The sequence below is a fragment of the Urocitellus parryii genome, chromosome 7, assembly GCF_045843805.1.
Source record: "Urocitellus parryii isolate mUroPar1 chromosome 7, mUroPar1.hap1, whole genome shotgun sequence".
Lineage (NCBI taxonomy): Eukaryota > Metazoa > Chordata > Mammalia > Rodentia > Sciuridae > Urocitellus > Urocitellus parryii.
In genome coordinates this window covers 46,844,986-46,868,023 of record NC_135537.1, presented here as the reverse complement: position 1 = coordinate 46,868,023, position 23,038 = coordinate 46,844,986, and the positions used below count along the sequence as shown (strand labels likewise).

Here is a 23,038-nt window from a genome sequence, read left to right as displayed (position 1 = left end):
ACTCTTAGCTCTTATGTACATTTCCATTCATCAAATAGAAAATGAGAACCAAAAATGATGTTAGGCACTGGAATTAGGAATTGGTTGCTTACAAAGACAATCTCATTTAATTTCTTTTGTTTACTTTATTTCTTTTGTTAACTTTATTTCTGGTCTGAAGTTTATAGATTTTCCAAATGACATATTTTATGTCTTAAATATTATTTTGAATTTAATTAAATTTGATCATTATTTCACTAAGAATTTTGGGTCTCTGGTCATGAGGGTTTTTAGTCTTGATCCTTTTTTTGGTAAGTGTTCTTTCAGGTTTGGGCATCAGGTTTATGTTGTTCCTGAAAATGAAATAAAATGTGTTCCCTCTACTTACATTTTCTCAAAATCTTGTACAAGATTCGTATTAATTTTTTCTTCAATGTTTGTTAATATTTTATTATCTCGGCATGTATTTTCATTCTGAGATGATTTTGGTATTAAATTAACTTGCTTAATAAAGTTATTGAGATTTTATTTTTTACTTTTTCTCATTTCTGACAACTGGAATTTTCAAAGAATTAGTCCATTCTTTCTGAATTTTCAGATTCATTTAAAAATGTTATTTACAAATTTGTTATTCCTTTGATAACTGAAGTCCGTCTTTCATTCCTATGTTAATGATTTGTATTGCCTCATTTTTTTAAAGTAGTATAATGAATTATAATGGACATACAATAAACTGAACATATTAAAAGTATATAATTTAAGATGTATGTAAACTCATGGGACTCTCTCCACAATTAAGATTTTGAATGTTTTCATGACTCTTTAGTTTTTGCATGCCTCTTGTTAATCTCTCTTTTCTGACTATCCTCATAGCATCCCCTTCCCCAGTGTTTTATTAGCTTTTTTTTTTGGTGTTGTTGTTGCTGCTTTGACTTAAAGACCTAACCAGAACAATGGTAAAGGAGGAAATGTTTATTTTAGGTCTCATAATTTCACAGGTTTCAGACCATAGAAGGCTGGCTCCATTACTGGGGGGCTTGAGATGAGGCATGGCTGAAGAGTGTGGCAGAGGGAACCAGCTCATATGATGATCAGGAAGCAGAGAGAGAAATTCTATTGTCCAGATACAAAATATATACCCATAGCCATGCCCCAATGAGTCACTTTCTCCAGCTACACCCCACCTGCCTCCAGCCACCAATCAGTTAATCCCACGAGGGGTTAATCCACTGATTAGGTTAAGGCTATAGCCCAATCATTTCTCCTCTAAACCTTCTTGCATTGTCTCACATGTGAGCTTTTGTGGGACACTTCATATCCAAACTATAACACCTAGATAAGAGATAATCTCTTTTCTGTCCTTGTAATTCATTTGCATTTCCAGAATTTATATAAAAGAAACCAAATCTGTGTTTTATCGTCTTTTTTTTTTGCTTAACTATTTTTATTCATGGAAAATTATTTTGAGATTTATGTTAAATGCATGTATCAATTGTGATTTCCTTTTTATTTCTGAGTAGTATTCTATTGTATGATTATAATGCCATTTGGCTATCAATCATACTGTGAAAGGGCATTTGAAATGTTTATAGCTTCTGGTTATTACAAATAAAGCTTCTCTGAATATTCATCTATGAGTCTGTTTTTGTGCATCTGCTTTTATTTCTCTGGGTGTATCTGGGAGTGACTATAGTGGCTCTGTAGTATAGGCAAATGCATGTTTAAATATTGCAGGATCTGACAGTCTATTTTCCAATATGATTGTATCAGTTCATATTTCTGAAGTCTATGTAGGAGAATTCTGGTTTCTTCACATCCTTACTGTTTTTATTTTTTAATTTTTTAATTGGTTGTTTAAAACAGTACAAAGCTCTTGACACATCATATTTCATACATTAGATTCAAGTGGGTTATGAACTCCCATTTTTACCCCAAATACAGATTGCAGAATCACATCAGTTACACATCCACATTTTTAAATAATGCCATATTAGTAACTGTTGTATTCTGCTACCTTTCCTTTCCTCTACTATCCCCCCTCCCCTCCCCTCCCATCTTCTCTCTCTACCCCATCTACTGTAATTCATTTCTCTCCTTGTTTATTTTCCCAATCCCCTCACAACCTCATTTATGTAGTTTTTTATAACAATGAGGGTCTCCTTCCATTTCCATGCAATTTCCCTTTTCTCTCCCTTTCCCTCCCTCCTCATGTCTCTGTTTAATGTTAATATTTTCCTCCTGCTCTTCCTCCCTGCTCTGTTCTTAGTTGCTCTCATTATATCAAAGAAGACATTTGGCATTTGTTTTTTAGGGATTGGCTAGCTTCACTAAGCATAATCTGCTCTAATGCCATCCATTTCCCTGCAAATTCCATGATTTTGTCATTTTTTAGTGCAGAGTAATATTCCATTGTGTATAAATGCCAATTTTTTTTTTATCCATTCATCTATTGAAGGGCATCTGGGTTGGTTCCACAGTCTAGCTATTGTGAATTGTGTTGCTATGAACATCGATGTGGCAGTATCCCTGTAGCATGCTCTTTTAAGGTCTTCAGGGAATAGTCCGAGAAGGGCAATAGCTGGGTCAAATGGTGGTTCCATTCCCAGCTTTTCCAGGAATCTCCATACTGCTTTCCAAATTGGCTGCACCAATTTGCAGTCCCACCAGCAATGTACAAGAGTAACTTTTTCCCCACATCCTCGCCAGCACTTGTTGTTGTTTGACTTCATAATGGCTGCCAATCTTACTGGAGTGAGATGGTATCTTAGGGTAGTTTTGATTTGCATTTCTCTGACTGCTAGAGATGGTGAGCATTTTTTCATGTACTTATTGATTGATTGTATGTCCTCCTCTGAGAAGTCTGTTCAGGTCCTTGGCCCATTTGTTGATTGGGTTATTTGTTATCTTGTTGTCTAATTTTTTCAGTTCTTTGTATACTCTGGATATTAGGGCTCTATCTGAAGTGTGAGGAGTAAAAAATTGTTCCCATGATGTATGCTCCCTATTTACCTCTCTTATTGTTTCTCTTGCTGAGAAAAAACTTTTTAGTTTAAGTAAGTCCCATTTGTTGATTCTTGTTATTAACTCTTGTGCTATGGGTGTCCTATTAAGGAATTTGGAGCCCGACCCCACAATATGTAGATCATAGCCAACTTTTTCTTCTATCAGATGCCGTGTCTCTGATTTGATATCTAGCTCCTTGATCCATTTTGAGTTAACTTTTGTGCATGGAGAGAGAAGGGGATTCAGTTTCATTTTGTTGCATATAGATTTCCAGTTTTCCCACCACCATTTGTTGAAGATGCTATCCTTCCTCCATTGCATGCTTTTAGCCCCTTTATCAAATATAAGATAATTGTAACTTTGTTATTAGTCTCTGTGTCCTCTATTCTGTACCATTGGTCCACCTGCCTGTTTTGGTATCAGTACCATGCTGTTTTTGTTACTACTGCTCTGTAGTATAGTTTGAAATCTGGCATCGCTATGCCGCCTGATTCACACTTCTTGCTTAGAGTTGCTTTTGCTATTCTGGGTCTTTTATTTTTCCATATGAATTTCATGATTGCTTTATCTATTTCTACAAGAAATGCCATTGGGATTTTGATTGGCATTGCATTTACTGTTTTTAAACATAACCATTCTAGTTATATCTCCTGTGGTTTTACTTTGCATTTTCCTAGTGGTTACTTAGGTTGAACTTCTTTCAATGTATTCATTTTCTTCCACATTTTACTTGTAAATTTATCTGCTCAAATATTATGTCAACTTTTTTTTATTTTTAGAAAACGGTGTTTTCTATTTTTTATCATTAGTATTAAATTCTGAGCACGTCAAAAATGTATTATGGATACAACTCCCTTATCAAATATGTAATTTTCAAATATTTTATCCCAGTGTGGCCTGTGTATTCATTTTCTAAATATAGCAATTTGGAAGATTAGAGGTTTTAAATTTTTGGTAAGATTCAATATATCAGTTTTTTCTTTTATGGATTATACATTTTTATTTTATCAAAGAAATCTTTTTTGGGGGGGTTGGTACCAGGGATTGAGCTCAGGGGCAGTCAACCACTGAGCCACATACCCACCCCTATTTTGTATTTTATTTAGAGATGGGGTCTGACTGAGGTATTTAGTGCCTTGCTGTTGCTGAGGCTGGCATTGAAGTCACAGCCTCCCAAGCTGCTGGAATGACAGGCATGTGCACCACACCTGGCTCATAGAAATCCTTGCCTGAGCAAAGGACACACAATTTTTCTCCTGCATATTATTCCATAGAAGGTTTATAATTTTAGGCTTTACAATTAGGTTTGGAGTATATTTTGTTTTTTATATATGTTTGAGTTATTATTTTACATGTAGTTATCCAATAGTTCCAGCATTATTTCTTGAAAAAATTATTTTTTCTCTGTTGAATTGCCTTTGCATATTTGTTGAAAATTCGTTGTTCATATTTGATGGAGTGTACTTTTGGACTTTATTATATTTCATTGATCCATTTGCCTATCTTTACTATATCATATAAGCTTATTTAGTATATGTATAATATTTACTATGTATATAGTAAATAAGCTGTATTTGTCCTCTAAAATTGTCTTTAATTTTTTTCAGTTGTGAATATCCTAGGACCTTTGAATTTAAACATGAATTTTAAAATTAGGTTGTCAATTTCTGTAAGTATTATTGTTATCTTGATTTAGATTGCATTAAATTTGTGGGTCAATTTATAGAGATTTGCCATATTTAACTGTTGAGTTTCCAATAAAATAGAACTCTCCATTTTATTTTAGGACTTCTTTAGAATTTCAATATCTAATTGTTTATTGTTAGCATACAGAAATAAATTTATGGACCTGGTGTGGTAGTGCATGCCTGTAATCCTAGCAGTTTGGAAGGCCGATACAGGAGGATCTTGAGTTCAAAGTCAGTTCAAAAACAGTTCAGTGTTGCTGAGGCACTAAGGAATGCAGTGAGACCCTGTCTCTAAATAAAATAATAGTTTAAAAAAAAGGACTTAGGGTGTTGCTCAGTAATTGAGTGTCCCTGAGTTCAATCCCTGCTATCCCCACTAAACAAACAAATAAATAAACGAACAAATAAGTAAATAAAAATGATTAATTTAGGGGTACCAATCTTCAATTCTGCAAATTTGCTAAAATTACATATTATATGTAGCACCATTTTTGTAGAATCCTTTGAATTTTCTACATAAATAATTGTTACATGTGAATAAAGGTAGCTTTACTTCTTTGCAATTCTAGATGACATTTTTTTCTTGCTTTATCATTCAAGCTAAAACCTCCAGTGCAACATTGAATAGAAGTGATAGAGACAGATGTACAGGCCTTTTTCCTGGTATTAGGTGAAAAACACTCAGTGTTTTATTATTAAGTATGTTAACCACAGGTTTCTCAAAGATGTACTTTATCAAGTCAAACTAAAATTCTTCTCCTTACATCATTTGTGAGAATTGTGAGCAAGAAAGGAAACTGGATTATGCAAATGACTTTTCTGTTTCTGTTGAGATATTCATACATTTTCCTTTAGTGTGTTTACATGGTGAACTGCACTGGTTTTTAAATATTAAACCAGCTTTGCATTCATAAGATAAACTCCACCTGGCCACAGTGTTTTAAATATTGCATTTGCTTTTCTAACATGTTAAGAATTTTGCTGTATGTAGAAAGATGTGGAGCTGTAGTTTTCTGGTAAACTGGCTCCACAAAATGTGTGAAAATAGGCCTCCTATTTGATTTTCTAGAACAATTTTTGTAGAACTGATATTATTTCTTCCCAAAATGTTTGATAACATAGGCCGATTAAAGCATTTCAGTTTTAAGTTTTCTTTGTGGGCAGATGTTAAACAAGTTAAATTTCAACGTATAACAATATCTATATTTATATATATACTTATCATTATTCAGATTATACATTTCTTTTGTGTTCTGTTTCCTTAAATCTTTCAAGAAATTGTCTTCTTAAATCCATGTTGTCTGTTATCTAACTTGATATCTTATTGCCAATGTGCCTTTTCTTTACTCCTGTGGACAAGTCATCTTCCTTTTCTATCTAGAAACTTTGGTTTGTATCCTCCACATTGTATCCTCCACATTGAAGACTCCTGGTCATTCATGTTTCTTTCTAAAACATTGACTCTTGTTTTAAGCAGATTGGACTCAAATTCCAAACTTATTCCTTCTTGTCATGGTAGGACCCTACCCTTGTAACGTCATTTAACTCTAACTACTTTCTAAAAGCCCTTTCTCCAAACTTAATCATATTGGGAGGTGAGATCTTTCTCAAATGAATTTTAGTGGGAAACAATTTCATCCATGACACTAGCCTACTTGGAATATATATATGGCTTGCATACTCTAAGATCAGCTAGGCACTTGAGTAGCATTTATATATAAAATTTGGGGTTCTTCTTTAACAACTCTCATCATTCTTCAGTTTTCCCTTATTTTCCATCTACTGTATTCTTCCTGAAATTTAGATTTTTCTTCTTCATTCAAGTAAGATTGCAGATGTTAAATCTCTGAGTTTTATCAGTCATGCATGCTCCTAAATGGAGATTACCCAAAATAAAAAAAAAAAAAGCCTATTAATGGGTGAGATCATGTACTGAGTGCTTCTTTCATCCAAGTGTTCACTCTCGCTCAATACTTTCTATCAGCTCTTTCTCACTTAATACTAGGCATAGTGCTTACACTGATAAGTAACCTGAACTGTTGGTCTTCCTGTGGAATATTATAGGGTCTCTTTTAACATAATTTTTAAAAAATTTCACAGAAAAGTGGATTTAAAATATTTTGTGAGCAAGTTATAATTCTGTTGATTTAGGCGATTTAATACATATCAAGCAACAAGTCTGATAACAAGAAAATATTTGGTCTTATTGAGAGAAAGTGAAAGCTGTTTGTTGTATGTGATTTAGCCTTTTTGGCTTAGATTTTTCCCAGAATGACCTAACAAAGAGTACTAGGAAGTATTTGGTTTAATCCCTATCTAAAAATTGCTATCTAAGATAGAACTTCAGTTTCCATTTTATACTTTCATTAGTATTAAAATGGACTTAGGAATGACCTAATAGTCTTTGATTGCTAAGCATAGACAAACTTGCTATTGAAAAAATGTATTTACTTTTAAATATGTTCATAAAAGCATTTGGAAAAGGGATACTAATAGTGAAATCCAGTTTGAGCTATGTGACTGATTTGTTTAAAATATGTAGCATTTGACTGCAATTATTTGCTGTGTCAAAATTCCTGATTTCTGATTAACATTATTCATCAATTCTGCAAATAGTTAATGTGGATATCAAATAACAAAATCAGTGACTTGTGACTTGAAAAGGGGAATGAAGTTACTATAGACTTTAGGAATAAAATTTCCAGTTTCATAAAGATGTCCTTAGCAACAAAAAGATGGCTTTTCAGTGTCATTGTTTCTTAATAACTTTTATTGTTAAGTGCTACCTTTCTGTTGTGATATAATACTTTACTCTTTAAGGGTTGAAGAAAATTTCACAAAATTTCTTTCATTGTTCAGAACTTGCTGTAATTGTCTCTAAAAATCAGACACACTTTTTTCAAATCAGAAATTATTTTAAATCTGGAACTCGGACTTTAAAAAAAATCCTGTGATGCCATTAACAGGAATTTCAAGGCCTATATTGTTCACATTTAGAATTAGATAATTATGTTCTTGTCTTATATCTTCCTAAATAATTTATTTTGTTATTTAGTCCATTGTGAATTTTCCATTTATAAAAAGAAACATAACATTTGGTTTGATTTCTATCTTTAATACTATAAACACAGTTAAATGAAAATTGAAGCACAAGTTATATATCTAAGAAGATAGTCATAACTGAATTATTTTACACTGTTTTAGAACATCTTATAAAGATAGTAAAAATATATGTAAGATATTGATTTTATCTTTGGGTAAATATTATACTAAGTGATGGAGGAGAAAATGCATAGATAATTCTAACATGCACCACTGATGTTTTATAAAGTTATACCCAGTGAAAATGTTTGAAAAGAAAAAGTGAAGATCTTTTTGTTGCTTCTTTTAACAAACTTTATGGTAAATATCATAAATCAGTGTTTAACATAAATCACTGTTTTGCATTTTTCAATAGTCTTCATTTTTGCCTAATAGAGCAACACATTTAAGGAGAAACAAGTCTTTTTTCCTAGATTAAAGGAATCTATCTGTGTGTGTACTCACACACACATACAATATGTACATATATATTATATGACTTATAAAATGATATTTAAAGTATTTATGATCCAGATCTGATCCAACCTTCATTTAAAAGGTATATAATTTCATACCTTCTACTTAGACATAATGCATTCAATTCTATAGCTCCCTGTTAGTGGATTAAGACAGAATACACACACAAACACATACACAACTGATCATTAACAGTTTTCAAAATGTATTTCTTCTTTTACTCCTGTGAATCTTTACAATGAGAGAGTTTATATGGAAGATGACTAATAATTAAAGTCTGTAGTATATACGGGTAAAGCTTGGGAGGGCGATTCAGCTTTTATCTTTCACTATTAATAAAGTTGTTTGCTTGGAGAGCATAAAATGGCACAGAAGGTAACAATTATTGTCCAAACATAAAATTGGAAAATACAAGTCATAAACTAAGGAAGCATTTACAAGGCCTACTTGATTCTTACTGAGTTATTGGGTCTTTGTTTTATACATACTTTGTTTAGATCAGTACTTATTTTCGTGGTTAAGTTAGATCACAGTGATTTGAGATTTTTTAGAAATAATGATAACTTAATTGTGAAAGTAAAATACTGATACGGAATGCAATATAGTAAATCTTTGATATTATAAAATAACTGACTTTGGCTAAATACAGATACTATTTAAATTATGTACTTGATGTTTGAACTGTCTTCTCCACTCAATTATAAATTATATGAGATCATGGATCATACCTTCAATTTTGGATTTCTGTTATACAGAAATGATGTTGGTCAATAACAGATTCACAATAAACCCCTGGTGAATGAATAAATAGATGTCAATAAATGATTTACTCTGAAATTCTTGAGACACATTAACTATGATATATTTTAGAAAGTTTTACTGAATTGAGAATTGAGGTTTCCATGAAAGAATCATTTGGAAAAAATAAATTTCAAAAAAGCAGGCCAGAGAAGCAGAAGAAATATACCTATGGGTTGGAGTAGTACCCCCTTTTTATGTTTTTTCATTATGATTCCCCATTCTTGATGTGAAGGCATAAAACCTTTGTTTTATAATCCTGCAATTCCTTTGTTTATTTCTTAGTCTTTTCTATTCAAACTTGACCTTGGTTTTAAAGCCCTGCTGTGGGAAATGAGGTCACAGCAAAAGCATAGAGTGAAACAGAAAGAGTTATATATGATGGTATTACATCATAAAGATAAGAGATAAAGTCTCTCATAGGACTGTTTGAAGAGAGGAGAGCAAAATAGTGGAAGGCTTGCAAAAGAATCATGACTTAGTATGGAATTTGTCCCTATTAGATTAAGATTTATCCACACAAATGAGTCCCCAGATTTATTTATGAGTCAAGACAGCAGGAGGACAGTCCAGGAAGCCAACACATTCCTCAACTTTCATGTGTCCCTGAAGAGTGCAATGCTTGATAGCAGGAGAATACATTGTCAACTGGCATGCAGGGGCATTGAGAACCTAAGAGAAGTGGAGCAACCACCAAGATTCCTGCAGCCATGAGCACTTTGGAAGAGCAGCTGAGGTTTCCAGTGCTCTAAGAAGTAGCTATGTTGGTGGGTTTGAAAGTTTTTCACAGTCGAGATGGAAGATGCAGACAGATGACATCATAGCCAAGTCCAAGGACCAGAAGAGGTGGATAGAAAGATTCCCAGCAAAGACTAGAAGCCAGGGTATCCTCCACAATTTGATGATACTATAAAATTTTTAGCCTCTCCTCTGTAAATAAATAGTAAAGTGTTTCCTAAGAAAAGAAAGCCAAGGGAAGTGGCCAACTTTAGCTTGTACCTCCGCTAACTGTGATTAGTCAGAATTGACCTTATGTTAATCTATCTTTAGTTGGAATGGGGGCTTTAATTTAAGAGTTATTTATGGAAGTTACATTTGCACTTCTGAGTTCTGGGTGTGAAAGTATCTTACTTCATGAGTTTTATGAAGATCAAACAAGCTTTCTAAAAAATAGAGAAAATAAATTAATAATTATTCCAACAGGGGATCCATTTGTTATCACAGGGCAGTTTGTCAATGCCAATAAATGTATTTTTCTTATTTATTGATGAGAACATGGTAACTATGTCAGCTTTTCATATATTTTATCTGTGTTTAATTTTTCTTTTTCTGTCTTGATCTCTCTCTGCCTCCCTCTTTCAAACACAAGCGTGTGCACACATACACACATAACCACACATTGCACATTCTAACACAGTATAGTCCATCTTATTTAGCTGGTGAAGAAACTGAAGAGGTTATATAAATTGATCAAACCCGCACAATAAATGGCAGACATCTATTTTCCTTTAGAGACTTTGTTCTTTTTATTGATTATTTGGCCTGGAAAAAGAAACAAACAAACAAAACACCAATTTACACAAACATAATCTTTTTTCCTTACTGCTGGCAAATGATTCTAAAACTTCTAGCATGAATCTGACAGTAAAGCATTAAATATAAAAGATCTTGGATTGATAAGGTAATCTATGAACATTAAACAAAATGATTTATTATAATTTTACTGAAGTCATGATATGGCATGAGAGATTACAACAGAAGTATCGAGTTTATACCAATGTAAGAAGGCACTGAATTGTAAATTTTTTATGTTTTATGTTTTAAATTATAGTAATGTATCAAGATTCATGTTAGAAATATTAAAAATTCAGGGGCTGGGATTGCAGCTCAGCTGTAGAGCACTTGCCTTGCATGGGCGGGACTGGGTTCAATCCTCAGCACTACATAAAAATAAAGGCATTGTGTTGTGTCCATCTACACCTAAAAAAATAAATATTTTTTTAAAAAAGAAATATTTAAAATTCAAAGATATAGCCATTTTTGTTGACAAGATACTATAGCATACAGAATCAGAAACTTTAATAAGAAAAAATAATCACAGGAAGCAATGCCAAGAAACCCTTGAGTAGGTATAACTTGTGACAATGATTTATGGTGGTCACTATTACATTCCTATTCTAGATATGACATTTCATCTTCTTGTCATTAAATAATACTAAGTTAGTTTTTGAGTCTGCTAGTTTTTTTTGCTATCTTTAGTAAATGTTTAAAGTCTTTTTAAAAAATACTATAAAAGAAATAAGTCTTCTAAAGTCTTTACTTCTGAACTTTAACAAAAATATTTTTCATCATTGTTAATATTTTTTAAACACCTATAGATTTTACACTTTATACAGGATATTCACTATTTTTTCACAATCAGTTTACTGAATGGAAATGATCTTGGCTTTTAAACAAGCCTATCCAATTTCCTTTTAACTATGTAACTAACACATAAAAATTGATTGTCCTTCTGTGGCTTATATCAACATTCCTCCTGCATTTCCAGTGGTATAAATGATATAAAAATCAATGCTCTAGTAACTAAGTTAATGGAAGTGTAAGAAGTACATTTGGTGTCAACATCTAAGTTCTTCAAAGGGGAATGAACTGTGTACGTTCTTAGACTTTTCATTTTAATAATCACAAATAAAAGTGTAGCCCAATAAAGGTATGGATCTATATTTTAAAATGCCATAAAGTGGGTTGCACATAGCCTATTGCCCTAACTATAGTCAAGTTAATGTCTATTCCACTCAAAACAGATGATTTTCTCAGTTTTTTAACAGTTTCTTGTTTTAGAAATTTTCCAAGTCCTCATAAGAATAGCTTACTTCAGTGGCTTTTATTTTATTGGCTTATAAAATATAAGCCACTGAAGTAATAAAATATAATATAACATATAATATTCTAATAACAACTCCAAAAGGTGGAAGTATAAAAGATTCTTAACATTAGTAGGTAAATAAAAGGCAGCAGATGTACTATTAACATAATATATCAAATACAGGACAAGAACAATTAGTAACAGTCTTACAGGAGTACTCCTAAAAGTTTTAATTTGAATTTATGTCCAATTATATTTTATATTACGAAAGAATGGAAACATTCTTTTTTGAAATTTTACCATACCCAAGATCCACATGAAATCTTTATATGTTTTTAGTATCAGTTATATGCATATATTAAATTTACAATGTAATTATTTCTTTAAAATTTGGTATATTCATTCAATGGCAAAGGTTTTAAAAAAGAGGTTCTTAACTATGAAACAGATTTCATTGTATAAAAGAGACTAGAGCATCTACATCCAGCTTTCATATCTTAACTATGAAACAGATTTCATTGTATGAAAGAGACTGGAACATCTACATCCAGATTTCATATCTTATACTAGTCACTTAAATGTGTCTATTTATTAATTTAATTGTCAAAAATTATTGAAGCCCAACTATTCAGCAATAGAGCAAAGAAGAAAGTGTAACAACTTACTAAAGTAAGGGCATTGGATCATCTTATGAAAAGGAATGGAGTGGTTGTATTTGGGAGAGGTGTCAAATTTTTGCAAGAGCTATGTCAACAAATTAGAAAGCAAGTGTTTTAGTGATGTGTAAAATTTTGTGAACAAAAGTAAGACTAGGCAGGATCAGTAATATAGTCCTTTGGCATGGTTATATGATATTTTCCTAGGAGCTTCAAGCGAGAGCAGATAAAATAAACTGCAAGTTTTCCAGGATGATTGATGATTCCCAGGAAAACTAAGATATCTATGAAGGGTAAGACTAGTGATCACTTAGTTGAAAATTTTAGCTCCAGTTTTAGGATGGGTATGGAATCAGATAAAGACAGAATTCTTTTAACCTTCAGAGTATATAACTCTTTTTTTTTTTTTCTTGTATTAGTGGTTTAACTCAGGGATATTTGACCACTGAGCCACATCCCCAGCCCTATTTTGTATTATGTTTAGAGCAGGATCTGACTGAGTTGCTTATCACCTCACTTTTGTTGAGGCTGGCTTTGAACTCACAATCCTCCTACCTGAGCCTCCTGAGCCACTGGGAAGTGTGCCACAGTGTCAGGCTCCATAATTATTCTTTATCCTCACTCCTGCTCATCTCATTAAGTCCTATTTGAGTATATATTCTAATAATTAAAGATTCATGTCCTAAATCTTTCCATCTTTGACTACCATAGTACAAAATACTATTATCTGTCACCACGATTGATATAATTATCCTTCTATAGATTATTTTGCTTATATTCATCCTATTAGCCTATTTTTTTCTCAATTTAACTTATCAAATTATTGGATATTTTCATATGTATATATGTATATCTCTACCACTATATTGTATCTAATATTGTCTATCCTCCATTCTCAGAATATAACATCATGACAACAGTAACTTCATCACTATATTTTGTAAATCTATCACAGGCATTAAAATACTATTGATGATGTCCATTACATATCCATTGCATACTTGAAAGAAGTAAATTTGCACCATTTTGAATGAACACATTTTCACTTTGATAGCAAATTTTGTTATTATGTCATGTTAATTGGTCATGGCTAGTATCTTATATCCAATAATTTATTTATTTTGATTTTTGTAAATACCTTAATGTTTGAATTAACTTAAATATTCTTGAAATACTGCTCAATTTCTACTAAAGTGATTCAACTTTGCAAACTTCTAAAACCTGCGTATGAATAGTAATTTATTTCTATCTAATCCAATATAATTTAATTCGACACAATCTAACTAGCTATTTCTTAGTACATGCAATTGTGACTATCTTCCAGAAAAATAAAATTTAAATTTGGGTACCTTAGCTAAGAAAAGAAAAAAAGAAGGAAGGAAGGGATTAAAAAAGGAAGGAATAGGCTGGGGATGTGGCTCAAGCAGTAGCACGCTCGCCTGGCATGTGCGGGGCGCTGGGTTCCATCCTCAGCACCACATAAAAATAAAATAAAGATGTTGTGTCCACCGAAAACTGAAAAATAAATATTAAACAATTCTCTCTCTCTCTTTAAAAAAAAAGGAAGGAATGGAATGCCAAGGCTATTCAGTAATTAGTGAATTCCTCTTCATTGAAGGACTGGTCTGAGTTGTATTTTTTAAGCTGAGGTATAGGTTGTGTTTTTAATTTTTAATTTTTGGGTTATTTCTTATTAGTTTTTATATTTTTACTTTAAATTTCATTTCTCTGTGCATGCAGAATATTTGTTTGAAAATGGTCTTTTAAAATTTCCACAGATTTTTTTTTTCTTTTAACGTGTTTGGTTCAATTCTTTTGAAAGTAGAAAGTATCTATTGGAGAAAACACAGCATCAAATAGTGTGTGTGTGTATGTGTGTATGTGTGTGTGTGTGTGTGTGTGTGTGTGTGTGCTCCAATAGCAATCAGATTAACTATTAAATATTGTAGAAAAATATTTTATTATTCTGACTAATTCTTGTATAAATTAACTTCATGTAAAACTTTCAGATTTCTTGCTTTTAACTTGTCAGGATCTATTTATTTTTCCTTTCCACTTAGGCTTTATGTTAGTCATCTTTATGGAGACATTTGAATTTTTCAAAAATTTTCTTTCCCTATAGGTAGTTTGATTTCTTATTAAATTAATTTGGAATTACTACATGCTGGATTTTATAATAAAATGAATGTAAAATTGTATATTTAAATTTGGTCATTTCCTATGGCAAATCTTGAAAAATAGATTTATTAAAATTACTGTCATTATGTATTAGCAAAGTGGTTAATGACGCCTCTAAGAACATATAACTAAGACGAGGCAGAATTAAATTTGAACTTGGGATGTTCTTTGGCAGCCCTGGGGGAATACTAATCTTGAAGCAGGAATACACTCACATGCTGTGATCTTCAATTTAACTTTGGGCCACAGAGCTCCTGTGGAGGGTGTTGACAAGCAGCCCACCAAGCTTTTGTGAGTCATGTGTTGCCAAAATTCCTCAGCCTTGATGAAGAGGAATCTGGAACTGACTCAAAATAATGTGGTAGGGAGCTTTAGTCATATAGACAATTTCCAGACTTGAGTTTTATAAAGCATAAAAACAAATAAATTTGATCCTGTATTTCCAGAAGTCTCTGCAAGTGAGGTGATACCACCCTGAAGCAGACTGCCTTGATATTACAGCTGTTAGACATTGGGGATTAGTTTCCACGGGGAAAACATCAGATAATTTAATTGTCTGACCAAACAATTCATTTCATTGCAAAAGGAATGAGGCCCCATCTCTTTTCTTGCCATTCCCAGACAGCATGGTATGAGAATCAGCAGATTTCATTAATATTTTGGATGCTGTTCTACAGAATATTTTATGTGCTTTTTTGAAACAATGGGACAATGCATTCTCCATTCATATCCTGAACACTTATGTCAGAAATCTAGGGCTTGACATTTTTCCTCTTTCTATACTTAGGTAGGATATGAGATTTGTTTATTGTTTAACAACTATTTAGTGTGTAATAGTTGTGATTCCATTTAACATTGAATCCACTGGTTTCAGAAAGGAGAAACATAACATTTAAGATTATTATCACTATGCAAGAGGAGCAATGGGCCTCCTCTGGATGGAAGATCATAGGACTATGGGCAAAAACCTTTTGCAGTGATATTGTGATATTTTTTTCTATATGAAGGCTTACATGAGTTGGTGCATCATCTGATTGGAAGCTGTGAAGATACATTGAATTTTGATAGGAGTGTTATGTTAGGTAAGGAGTGTCATGTTAGGTAAATAACATCTTTGGCACTGTATGCATAGGAAGAAAGTTGTATATCTCTGGCAATCCAATGGTAGAATGCACAACAATTGAACAACACAGTGTCTACCATCTTTAGATGACAGCCCTCAACATGAGTGAGTGGACCATGGATAAACAGTTTTTATTTTTAAGTATCTTGACTCTCTTGAATGTATGTAGTTTAATTTGGGGATAGAATTGACCTAAGTAAGTTGATTCATAGATTGGCCAATAAAACATGAAGTGGACCCTTGTGAAGGGATATGATGTATATTTTCTCTTAGCAATTCAAACTAGATAAAAAAAAATAGCATGAATTAGATAGTACTGAGAATAAAAAGGTGAAATTGTAGAGCAAATTCATGGGGTAAGAGCATAATGGCCATTGGTAAGCCAAAATCATGCAGGAACAGAAACAAATCCAGAAGGAAAAGTCATGAAGTTGAAAACATCTTTGCAGAATAACAAAGTACAATAAAACAAAACAAACAAACAAAAAACTTCAGTTTGTTTCCAAGGCTCATGCAAATAGGAATATAGAAACTCTTATCAAAAAGGAAAAGGTGGCACTAGAGAGTGACAATATGCATGGCTCTCACTGTCGTATTTCATAAAGTTCCTTTATCCCTAAGTGGTGTTCCAGTTCCATTTCCTATGAGGCTAAGTGATATTTCATTAAGATTCTTTGTGTGAAGTAGTGCTCCTTTTCTTAGTCAAGAGAACTGAATATGGGTAGTTTAATCAAAATTTACAATTTAATTCAAGATTATAACAAAGAAAAAATGCACCAGACAGAATAAAACAGGAATTGTAATAGAGGTCAATATAATGCACAGAGGAGAAAGAGTGAATTCAACTTCTTTAAACAAAAGGCAGGTGAGTTTTAAGCTCTGGGGTGAGCTACTGAAAAAATACGGGACTTTAGAAGGAAGGTCAATCCATGTAATTAAGCCATTTTTGTTTGCTGGTTCGTGCTTATTCAAGTTAGGGTTCTACCTCACAAATTGGAAGATAGGGACTTTATTATCTTTGATTGTATTTCAGAGCGATAACTCCCAGGTGCTTGAGAGACATTTCTGGGTTGTAAAACAGGAAAGAGTCTGGGACAAAATTTACATCTCAAGGGGCAGAGAAAGAATTCATAGTTGCAAGTGTTCTAAAGTAAATGCTCTAAGTAAAGGAGGGCAGAGACCTGTAGTCAGGAACAAGCCATCTAATCAAACTGATGATTAAGACCATCTTGGTTAATTGTCTTAGTAACTCATAGAGCTAAAGGTTTGAAAACCAAGCTTCAGGAAGGCAGGAAACAGAGACTGCAGAGACCCTGGCAGCAAAATGCCTGTGTCTTCTTTTCAAACTGCCGTCATTAAAGTGTCACAGTTTCCTGTACACGGAAAATCACCAAGAACATCTTTGACCTAATTTAGGTAAGATACACATATATTCATTATGTTCATTCATTCATTCACTGAACAAATATTTACTGAGTAACTACAGTGAACCGGACACCATTCTCAATGCTAGGGATTTATGCATCTATAAACGCATAAACAAAATATTTAAAATTATCTAACTCACAAAGCTCATATTCTAGAGATGTGGCAAAAGATAACAGACCAAAATAAATACATGAAATATATACTATTTAGGGGGCATTAATTTACATGAAGGAAATTAATGCAAAGGGAAGGAAATATACTACTTCCTACCACAGTTAGATATACCCAGTGTATATTTCCCCAGTAACTCTGAGTCTACTTGATGGGTAATGATCAAATTTCAGGGAATAATAATGAGATGGAGAAATAATCAAATCGTTGGTTGCTCACAGTCTCTGACATCTGTTTCTATACAACACACTCTTGAGTTATTATGAGTGTGTTTTTTTATACTTTTAAATTAAATACCTACATTAGTTTAGGATGTCTAAGAACATATTAAAAATATTATGAAAGGCTATCTTACAACATTAATATTGGTTAACGTGGCTGGTAGCTTATGGGTAATATTTTGGTCTCTCTTTTTTCCATATTTTATAAATTTTCATCAATGGACATATTCACCATGATAATTGGGAAACATTTTAAACTTTAAAATTGTAACTTTTTATATAACTTTATCATTATCATCATAATATTAATTTTTAGTAGTAGGTACTTTAATTTTCTTTATTTAACTCTAAAAAATGAGAAGTCAGGGCTTCTGGGAAGTCTGGGCTAGAATATAAAAGACCTTGTTTGCACATTGAGGAGTTGACAATCACAGGAAATTCCTGTCATCCACAAATCCAAATGCTTATATAAACCTTATCCTTATATGCTTCAAACCTTTAGATTGTGGGGTTTCAGATCATTTTCATATTTATTTTGCAAATTTTCTGGAGTAAAATTGCATTCATTTTAAAAATAGAAGAAAATAATTTTGAAATCCTGATCTCAAAGTTGATCGAACAATATACTTGATTTAGGGAAGCCATTGTAGTTCCATGAAGTTATGTTCTATAATTTTCACTTCCTTTAAGGCTTTTAGTCTAACACTGTTCCTCTTTTAAAATAATATCAAAACAATTTCCAATAAGTAAATATTAAGTGCAAGGAAAGTAATTATATCAATATGATGGCCTCCACATCCTGTTGAAAAGGATGTGTTTTACTATTGCTACGTAAGGTCAAGTTTGAAAAATGATGGCATGCTGCCGTACACTTGCATATTTTTTTTTTACTTGACTGGTTAGCTATTTACTCTTTGGCTTGTTGATGGCTTTCCTAATTGGATAGAAAAGGTGTAGTTACTCACCACAATATAAAATATTGAAAGGTGACAGAAAGAAAGCACTTTACTAGTCTCTTGGGAAAGAAAATTGCTTATCGGTAATTGTTTTGCTCTCTGAAGAAATATATCAGATTGCCACTTCCACATGAATCTCCTGGTTGTAGTGTGACCCACTATTTTAATGTCAACAGAAACAAACCCATGTAGAGTTTCTCTGACTTTTGTATGCTCTAGTTAACCCGAGGGACCTTTAAGCTACAATTTGTACACGAAGATGGCAGCAGAGGAGGGTAGGGATTGATTTGTAAGTCGTGTCCTAGCATGCAGAGTGACAAACAGTGGACAGAAGCACCAGAAACAGGGAAAGGAAAGTAAAAATAAAATATACACCCATCATCTTACCTAAAAGTGGACATGTAGTAGGACATTGATGAAATTAATGTTATAAAATTCTAAATAGACTGGCACCCAGAGCCTGGATGAGGATCTTAACTAGTTGTTCACTCATTCCATGACTATTTATTGCTTACCTATGATATGTCAGGCTCTGTATTATATAATGGAGATGTACTAAGTGAACAAAATAGATGTGGTCTCTGCATTTACACAGAATGTTCAACTAAAAATAGTAAATTGATTTAATGTAAAAATAGATAAGGAGTTAAGTAAGTGTAAGGTTTGGGGAGATTCAGAAAGAGAAAACACTATCAAGGAAGGCCAGAGAAACAACAAGAGGGATGAGCTGAATGCAGTTTTGACTGCTGGAATATGGCAAGTGTTGAAACTAGAGTAGGGAGCTGGGCAGCTGGCACACTTCGCACATCAGGTAAACCAGAAATGATACCCAAGTAAATCCCAGCTCATTCTTCTTTCTATCGTTACTTATCAAATGCTTGCAACATTACATGCTGTTCAAGATGCAAAGATAATAGAACTATTTTTAACTTCTAGTATCTCTAATTTCGTAAGACAGAAAGCCAAACAAAAGAATATCAATACAGGGTGTAAGAGTCAGAAATGCTGAAGAAACATGAAGGAAATCAAGGAGGAGAGTCTAGTGTATGAGAGAGGGTAAGAGGTGATTTTTGGTTTTTGGTTAAGAGGTGACCTTTTGTTTATAAAGGTCATGGAGAGCTGGTCAAGTGGCAATGGACAGGACATTTGACAGAGTGAGGATGGATGGCCGGTGGCTTAGATGCATGGGCATGAGCAACAAGGTATTCCCAACTGCACGTGCAATAATTTGACTACAGCAGCGTTTTTTCCAAAGAGTATTTCAGAAAAAAACCTACTGTGAATTGGAAGCACTTTATTTCCTTGTTGGAAAGTTGTAATCCTCATTAGCATAGTGTAGAATCTGAAAAAAAAAGTACAGTGATAAAAACTGTTTTAACTATTTATACATCATTTTTTTAAAAATTATTTGACCACAGAATATTCTCCACTCGTCTTCTTTGGATTTACAAAACCTGCTAACAATCCATGAAACAATTTGAAATTGATAGAACCCAGAATGGGTGGTGGAGAGAGTCAGAGGATGTGGACTCACAAAAGCTGTGATCTACCAGATTCATCATTTGGAGATAACTCACTGAATGTTTCCTCATTCAGTGTGAAAGAGATCCAATGGAGTGACACATTCAGCTTTACTCATCTCCTTTAAATATGTTTTCTTTAGGCGTTGCCTCACTGCAGTCAAAAGACCTGACAAGAAAAATTTTGAGCAGGAAACGTTTATTTTAGCTCCTGGTTTCGGAGGTTTGAGTCCATGGTAAGCAGACTCCATAGCTCTGGGTCTGAGGTGAGGCCAAATGACATGGTTCCAGGGCATGACAAAGGAAAGTACCTTCTTGCCTTTTCTCACATATAGAGGTTTTGGGGCAGACCTCATATCTAAGCCATAACCAAAAGGTCTGTGGGGAAAGACTTATCTGAATGGTAAACATTTAAAGATTAAATGAGAATATGAAGACAACTGCATCATTCCTCCTCATAAAGGTGCAACCAACTAGGGGTGTTTCTCCAGGTAGGAAAATTTACTCTAGTTCAACATCCCCTAGGGATCTGAAGGAGATTTTCCTATTGTGGATTCAACGTTAATAAAGCACATATACTCAAATTTTAATGATGCATTGAATATTACCATGGCTCCTGCATGAAGATGACATGCAAATTTGTGAAATGTTCCATATTTTTATTCTGAGCTCCATCCACTTAGAGAAATTGGGGTAAAGTTTTATGGCCTAAAAGCTACTGAGGAAGCAGGTGGTGCTGAGGGAAACACCCCTCTGGCCACTCTGAAAATAGAAAAGAAGTTTACATCCAGCTTTATTCAGGAAGGAGTTTAGTCCAAAAGCTGCCACTGTCTAAGGGATCCCTTTAGAGAAAATTTCAGAGGAATTGGCTAATACGTGTTGGTTGAGGACCATGTCTGTGGAGCTTACATGGTGTCCAGTGAGCAAAGTGAAGTTATAAAGACAAAGGAGGGAGATATTTCCAAGGACTCCCACTCCCATCTGAATAAGAAAGATAACCCCAGTTTCCAACTGGACAATAGCCATCACTATGATTTTGATGGAATGAAAGGTAAAGGGTAGTCAGACAACAAAAAATAAATATTACCATCACCATGCCCAGTAACCTTTACTGCTGAACCTAATACATATTTTCTTAGTTTAAGTGGGCATTAAGTATGCATGCTTGTGGATTCAGAAGCTGTTCTTCAAAGTTCTACTTGGAAATAGTTTAAATGTCCACCCACAGGTGAATGCATTATGGTTCATCTGTAGGGCATTGTGTTCCATACCTGTAAACTGAGTGAGGAAGATCTTTCTATTCTGCTTTACCAACTGGTTGCTTTCTGAAATGAAGAGCCAGGTGAAGAACTATGTATGGATTATGCCAAAGTTTTTCTAAGTATGTAGAGGAATAAAAATACAGGAACAGAATACATGCAAATTTTAGAAGAAAAGCTTCTAAAATAGTGGCTTTATTCTTGCAAATATAAATGTTTCACATAATTAGTAAACATTGTTGAATCAAATATTTTAAAAACACAAAAATTGAAAAGTGAAAAAATGAGCCAATATTCAGTCAGTGACCTATGTGAAAATGAAATATTCAAGTGAATTGAAAATATATAATTTTGATTGTATACCGTAGAGGCAAAACTATCTGTCAATAAAGCTTAAATTTTGTTTACATTCAAATTTTGTTTACATTTTTGTTAATATTTAACAAAAAATAGAAAGCTCATTTGACTGCAAGAATAAACCATATCTCCAACATAGATTCATTAGTAATAAGAGAGACATCATAGTTATCTATTCCTCATTTGCTTTTTTTCCCCTCAATATTTTTACGGTTTATACAAGGTAAGGAGGTTATGTTTATTGTGCCCTATGAGATCCAGATATTAAGGAAGTTGGTATTTATCCTGAAATTAACTGAGAGCCACCAAACTATTTCAACAAGGAACTACAATGGCCAGATTTCATTTGGCAGCTGGAGTAGAAGCATAGAAGATAAATTAGAGGTGGAACTGAGCCTAAGAAACCAATCTACAAAGAAAGCAGTAGTCATACAAGGAAGAATTGATAAGGTCTTGAGTTACACCAATGGCAGTAATTTACTGAAGAAGGGAATGGATATGGCATATATTTAGGAGGTTGAATCCAAGTACTAGGAAACTAATTAGATATATGATGTTAGAGAGGGGAAGTCTGGGGGTAATTCCCAAATTTCTGAAAGGAGTTCAATTGCATTTGGTTTGGTAGATATGAAAACCTCTATTTTTAGCATTCCGAGGTGTGTGGCTTGGGAATCTAAATGGAGAGGTCTAGTTGGTCATTGTATATATTTATTTGAAACCTAGAGACATTTATAGTCTAGAAATTCAGGCATGGTCGTTATCTATTAATTAGTGGTACTTTGCTCACAGGACAATAGTATCAATAAGGTTCTTTAGGAAGGTATCTGGAACAATTAACCTACTCCATATCAATACTGAACATTTATAATGTGCCCACTATGTGTAAGCATCACATGAAACACTCTACACATATCATCCCATGTAATCCTCATGACTACTCTGTAAATTAAGCACTATTACAATATTATTATCACTTTTTGCTATTTAATTATCTTTCAGGGAATACATACTAAAATAATTTTGCTGTAAGAGGGTCTTTGAAAAATATAATTTTAATCAGGGATGGGCATTAAGTCTTCTGTGGGAATAAAGAACAGAAAACCATGGTGTTCTCATTCCTTTTTTTGTTTCTTCTATAAAAGGTCAAACTCAGCTGCATAGTGTACTGTAGCAATTATGATTCACAGAATTGGTTCCCTGCTAGAAATCTACTCAGAAAAAAGGTTTTGTTTGTTTGTTTGCTTTTAAAAGAGGAGAAATGATTTATTTTTTATATG

General features: G+C 33.2%; 1 protein-coding gene and 1 non-coding gene across 2 annotated transcripts in view; both read left to right on the top strand.

The window, feature by feature from the left end:
• The window catches only part of Cnbd1 (cyclic nucleotide binding domain containing 1), a 417,626-nt gene that overhangs the window by 157,438 nt on the left and 237,150 nt on the right, over positions 1-23,038 (top strand). The gene's annotated exons all lie outside the window — the stretch shown is intronic.
• LOC113180225 (U6 spliceosomal RNA) lies at positions 20,704-20,806 on the top strand. Its single transcript, XR_003300447.1, has one exon. It is a non-coding gene; the product is annotated as a U6 spliceosomal RNA (small nuclear RNA).